A 6,971-nucleotide genomic window follows, 5' to 3' on the forward strand; every position below is an offset into this window, starting at 1 on the left:
ATTTTTATTTCATGACGCTATGATGAATAGAAATTTCAAAAGAACAGCATTTATCTGAAATGGAAAGCTTTTGTAACATTAAACACTACCCTTCAAAAGTTTGGGGTCAGTAAGAATTTTAATTTTATTTTTGGGGAAAATAAATAAATTAAATCAATACTTTCATTCATCATGGATGAGTTAAACTCATCAAAAGTTACAGTAAAGACATTTATAATGTTAGAAAAAATTATATTTTAAATAAATGCTGTTCTTTTGAACTTTCTATTCATCAAAGAATTTAGAAAAAAAATTGTACACAACTGTTTTCAACATTGATATTAATAATGAATGTTTTTTGAGCATAAAATATTAGAATGATTTATGAAGGATCATGTGACACTGAAGACTGGAGTAATAATGTTGAAAATTCAGCTTTCATCTGATGAATAAATTACATTTTAAAATATATTAAAATAGAAAACAGTCATTTTAAATTGTCATAATATTTCACAATATTACTGTTTTTTTTATTGCTTTTAATCAAATAAATGCAGCCTTGGTGAGCAGAATTTGGTTAATGCGTTTTTCCAAAAGAGCCACAGTAAAATAATAATAATAATAATAATATTTAACAAGCAATTATGCAACAAACAATAAAGTTGCAATATTGAATTAATTTGTTGGGCTTTCACTGTGAGGTTGAGTCATCAACTGAGGCATCAGTTGAACCTCTGTGTGTGTGTGTGTGTGTGTGTGTGTGTGTGTGTGTGTGTGTGTGTGTGTGTGTGTGTGTGTATACATATTTCTGGTGAATTTCTGTAGAATTTTTTTCCACATAAGTAATGGGAGTATAAATATCACTAGAGAAACGCAGTGGGCTTCAGAAGACAACATCTCTTTACATACCAAAGACACAGAAACTCCAGGTGAGTCAAGACTTTATGAACATGTAAATAGTAACCAAAAAATTATGAGCGGTTTAGACCTCAACTACAACATTTCAGTGCAGATTCAAACATCATTATAATAATCAAATGCAAATTGAAAAAATAGAAAATAGAAGAGAAAATAGAATTTTATATAGATTCATTTAAAATTAAATAAAAACAAAGAAATATCAATGGATTGACTGAAGGAAATATGTCTTTATTGGATTTAGTAACACTGTTTTAGAAAACTGTTCTGCGTCATTAATGAATAACACACATGCTACACATAACAACAAAATAGTACCTAATGCACTATTAACACTCTATTAACTACTATTAACTAACAAGAAATTATGATTAACGAATTAGTAAATAATAGTGCTCAGTTGAATGTGGTAATTCACTATTAGCTAATCAATAAGTAGCCTACTATTTTTTGACACTGTCCCTCCCAGAGGACTACTAAGAACTACTACAGGTTCATAATTAATGTGAATAATGCATAATTAAATGTATACTAATGTATAATTAATTCTAAATGGAAGGTCATGGTAACCCACTGGTAATTATTCAAGTATTACCAAATCCTTCAGAAGGCATTACTAATTATTTGGAACATTATTCTCAATTGAAAAACATGATAACTCTCTAGTATTGACTGATGTCATTGAGCTTTTGGGGTTTTTGTAAAGTTTTGGATAGTATTGACTCAAGTGTTCCTACATCCTTCCAAAGGAATTACTAATTATTTGAAAAACAGTATAAGTGAATATCCTGGTAACCCACTAATGACTCAAATCCATTGCAAGAAATTACTATCTAAAACCTTACAAAAACCTCCAAAGCTTACAATGACTTTGGTCTTTAGAGATATCATGCTTTTTACTTTAGAATACTGTTCTGGAAAATGTGTAATTCCTTGCAACATGATCTCAAGAGAATATGAGTGTATTTTTACGTAAAGTGTAGTTCTACCACACGTAGGCTACATTTACTTACGTATTCATACACTCTAAAACGTGTAAAATTGACGTATTGACAGCACAAAAACGTAAAATATTGACGTATTGACAGCACTAAAACGTATAATATTGACGTATTGACAGCACTAAAACGTAAATAATTTATGTATGAACTACTAGGAATATAATAACTAGGATAATTAGGATCCCTATATCTAGGAATGAACTTTACCGACATACAAATTTGTACATATTCCTATTTATGAATATAAAAATCGTGGCATTAATGTTTTGAGTCTATTGTATTCAATTTTCATATTAATGACATATTCAGTCGCATTTATTAAATTTACTCACCTACTCAGTAAGAAATAATAAAATTTCGCTCCGTTCGTGACTTCTGCTGCAAACTCGTCTCGGATGATAATGTTAAACAAGTGAATGAATAACATTTCTTTAATTGTTTAAAATTCGAAGCCGGATTAACATTAACTTTCATGGATTAATAACTTCAATTCTTCTCTGTACCTCATACAAAATACAAAAATGTTTTGTGTCTTTGAAAGTTACTATTAATTCCTGCGTTTTAACAACGAGACCAGGCTGTTCCTTCTGAAGGATTTGGTAATACTTTATTCATTACTAGTGGGTTACCATTGCCTTGACTTTAGAATTAAACATACATTATTCACATAAATTATGAACCTGTAAATAGACGTTCTTGGTTGCTCTCTGGTAGGTATGAAAAAATGGTTATTGGTTAGCTAATACTTCCACATTACTACCACATTCGACTGAGCACTATTACTTACTAATTTGTTTATCAGAGTTTCTTGTTGTTAATATTAGTTAATAGCGTATTAATATTGCGTTACTCATTTGTTCCCATGTAGTTATTCATTAATGAAGGAACAGTATTCCAGAGTGTTACCTTGGATATTTTTAAAAACAAGATCACATATAAATATTCTTAAGGGTGTTTTTTTTTTTTTTTTTTTTTTTTTGAGAACTAATAAAATGAACACAGTTAAATGGTATCTAAAAGAAAAAAATGAATGAAAGTAAATTAATAAAATGTCAACGTTTTATTTGTACCTGCTAACCTGATACCTGAATTAAATTTAAATGAAAAACTTGCCATAATAATTTTAGAATAATAAAGATGACAATTTATCAATTTAATCTTTTTTCCCCCATTTATTTTATTTATTAGAGCCATGGAATCCAAGTCAATCAAAGTTGCAGCCCTAGGAGGATCTCGGTGTCCTGGTATGTGCCGCAAGGATTCCCTCATTGCTGTATACTTTTGTATTTAATGGTTTTTAGTCCCCTTTTCACCCAATTGCAAATTTACAGTATTTGAGTGGTAGGATTAGAGGTGCATGATGTGGTAGCAATAGCCTTGTGGGCAGTGCTCTGACATACAGTATAGCACAGCTGTGCCTCCTGCAACATGAGGTCAAGGTTTTTTTTTTTTTTTCTCGCTTGACAAAATGGCACTTAAACCAGTGAACTAATCTTAATTTGGGTCTACAATAAATAAACTGTGAACTTTTTTTGTAAACTCTGAAACTAAAAAAACTCCATGATCACTATTACCCTTAAAATATTGCTTCTGATGGTTTGAAATACCTTGGGGTCTTTTATCAATGTAAAAAAAAAAAGGTATACAAATCCTTACAATACTTTATTTGCAAGCTTTTTTCAATCGCTTGTGGATAAATCCAAGTTGTGTAAGTTGGCCTCTCTGCCTTTATCACTTGTGTCACATTAGCTCGGTTGGTTATTCTGCCTAAATGTCTTTACCTCTTTCAACACATACCGACTTTCATTATTAAATATTTCTTTATTGGCTGTGACAGTCTTTTGCGCTCTTTTCTATGAGGGAATATAGAAACTTCCCAACTACCATCCATATTAATGCGATATTAATAGACTTCTCTTTTGGAACAGGGATAACAATTGTCCACCGTGTGTGCGTACAGAAACTTTGTCAAAAAGTACTTTTTATTCTATTGTTTGTTCTCAACATTTGTAAGTGTAGAGTTTAGCAAAAATGATGGGAGAGTGTCCAGTGGGAGACAGTGACTGGATCTAAAACTTTCGGATGACAAACAGCTTAGGCTATATCTCAGTTTCTGTGAGTTACTGGACCCCTAAATGAAAACATACAACACAGAGAGACATGCATGTGTGCAGTGTGGCTGACCTGTTGTTTGACTGACAGACAACTAGTTGTCCAGTGCGGTTCTGTTCAAACAATTACTAAAAATGCAGTTGTGAGTCAGTTCAGTTATTAAATTCCTTTCTCATCATATTTAAACCCCTTTAAAGCAGGACTGACCACCATATTCAAGTTGTAGCAATTTGTAGCAAAAATGTGTTTTTTTTTTCTCTCTCTCTCTATTAATTCCTTTCTCAGAACAAGATGTGATTGTGGGTGGGATCGGAGGTGATGAATTCTACTTTACATGCATTTCCAGCCTCATTTCAGAGATCAGCATAACTTACGGCAAGGTGTGTAAAGATTGTTTTTATTCTAATTTATCTTCTTTGATTCCTATTTGAATCAAATTGTTTTTATTTAGCTAGTTGATTCACATACATTTGTGCTTTCCAGGGGACACTGAACACAATCCAGGTGATTTTTAACACTGGCCAAATGGCGAAACTTGGTAATGAAGCAGGAAGGAATCAACAAAAATTTGAATTTTGCGGAAGTGATAAAATTGTTGATTTAACACTGTGGCCAAATATTGATCATACCAGATGTGCGGGTCTAGAATTTGTGGTTCTCAAAATCAGTGGTGAAAAAAAGACGTTATCTGTTATGTGTGATGGCATTGGTGCGCCTGTAAATGTTGATGTGAAGTCTGGAAGGTGTTGCGGCATTTTGGGAAGATGCGGATCTCAAATTGATGCTCTGGGTTTCCACTTCATTTAGCCTCCAGCTATACACATCTGTTGCTGACAGTATCAAATATCTGGTCATCTAAAATAATGACATCTGAACAGCAATCATATACTCATATACATCAGGGGTATTATTGGTTATGATTGAAGTATCAAATTTGAATCAGTCAGTTTAATATTTTCAAGTGTCAATCAGACAATTACAATATTCTTTTTTTAGGTAAATTAACCATAATAAACAAATAAATGATAAGTTAAAAGTATCAAATTTATGAGTCAGTAAATAAATAGTGATGGTAGATTAATCTTATTCTATCATTTATGTCCATCTATATATGTCTGTTCTGTATCATCTGTACCTTGTGGTTGTGGGAGTTCAAAATATCTTGATGTAGCCTACTTGTTTAATTACAACAAAGAGTTTAACTTGATTTGGTCTGAAAAGCCTTTCATGCTGTTTATTGTGTATGCTTTTTTATTTTAGCTGCAAGATGTTGCTCACAAATGTTCATTTTTATGGTCAGATGGGGAAATTAGTTTTTGCAGGGTCTGGAATGGTGAGGGAGAACGGTGCTGGGTTCACAGTTTTAATTTTGTTAATGAACAGTATGACAAAAAAATGTTCGTCAACAAGCTTTTTCCCATGACTGAAGCCTTGTTCCCACCACCAGCGACATGATCCCATTCGTTTTATATGATTGATTTAACTGTACCCACATACAGGGATATAATAAAATGATGCATGGAAAAGAAACTGACGGCAGTCTTAGTGAGTTTGATTCATACATTGATTGTTTGTGTGTTGTTAATTATGATGCAGTGAGCAGTTTAGCACTGCTGCAGTTCAAATTACAGTTTTCCCTGCATTATGTTTATGACTATTAGGGACAAGAAAATGTATTACTGTATTTGTCGAATTCGGATGGCATTTTAGTCATTTTTTGGCAATAGTTTAATTAATTGATTGATTGTTAATCTGGTTAATGATTTAATGCACTGAGCACTGCTGTAGTTTATAATACAACACTCTCCAACAGCAGAATGCTACTTTAAAGAATGATCATTAATTATTTTAAGTCAAATTAAAATGAGACCTTAGTTTTACTGGCAATAAATATATTTTGTGATTGGGTCAAAGACCCAAAAGGGGGTTTCAAAAGGGGGAAAGACGAAAAGGGGGTTTCAAGGATCATCAAAATTACATTTTAATACAGATTTTTTAAATATTCCCCCTTACATTAGAATGTGTCCTGTTTAATTTTATATTTTGCTGAGCAAAAAATAATGATTATCATACATTTTAAACATGATTTACAGAAGACACCAACTAAAATATCATTCAGTGTAAAGACATATTTTAATCAGACCACATTTTAATCAGAAGACATATTTTAATCAGACCCCATTTAAGGATCACAGTGCAGCCCCCAAATACAAATTAAGGATCATTTTTAAATCTTTGCCACTATCCTTCAAACGGGTTTTACCCATTTGTCAGCAATACGTTTTAGTTAGGAAGTGAAAATCATTTCAAATTTAATAAAATGAAAACAAATTAATAATACAATTTTAATAATATATATATTTTTTATAATATATTTTTAACGTTTAACAATTCTTCAATAATTATTTTAAATGTGACTTGTTTTTCCATGCATTGGAACTCTAATATTAATAGGAATTCTAATTCGTATTTTCAGCATAGAGTCTACGATCAGCTTTAAACGGTCTAAATCCTGACTGGAATTCCTTGCTGATACCATTTCTTTCTGAAAAGAAACATACAGTAGTTGTGAGGATGCTGCCTTTTCTAGTATCTTTGACAGAAAAGGTAGATTCGAGATCAGCCTGTAATTGACTAATTCAAGTTGCGATGTTTTAACAAGCGGTTTGATAATAGCCAGCTTAAAAGTTTTTGGTATCCTCCTAATGACAAAGATGAATTAATGATTTTAAGAAGAGGATATTACCTCTGGAAGGGTCTCTTTCAATAGCTTAGTCAGTATGGGGTCTACTCTAACATATATGATGTCCATTTAGATTTAACGAGTTTAGAAAATTCTTCCTCTCCTATAGTGTAGAGTGTCGAGTAATACACATGTAACTCGCGTGAGTGTAGACACTAGACTGACTTTATTTACGTTACCCGCTTCATCCAAACAGGGGTTGCCATAGTGACGTTAAC

General features: G+C 32.0%; 1 long non-coding RNA gene across 1 annotated transcript; it reads left to right on the plus strand.

The window, feature by feature from the left end:
- Window positions 1-815: 815 nt before the first annotated feature.
- Window positions 816-5,543, plus strand: LOC307174202. Its single transcript, XR_013823960.1, has 4 exons — window positions 816-908; window positions 3,087-3,142; window positions 4,296-4,390; window positions 4,494-5,543. It is a non-coding gene; the product is annotated as an uncharacterized lncRNA (long non-coding RNA).
- Window positions 5,544-6,971: the final 1,428 nt, after the last annotated feature.

This window comes from Squalius cephalus, assembly GCF_949319135.1.
Source record: "Squalius cephalus genome assembly, chromosome: 1".
NCBI classification, from domain to species: Eukaryota; Metazoa; Chordata; class Actinopteri; order Cypriniformes; family Leuciscidae; genus Squalius; species Squalius cephalus.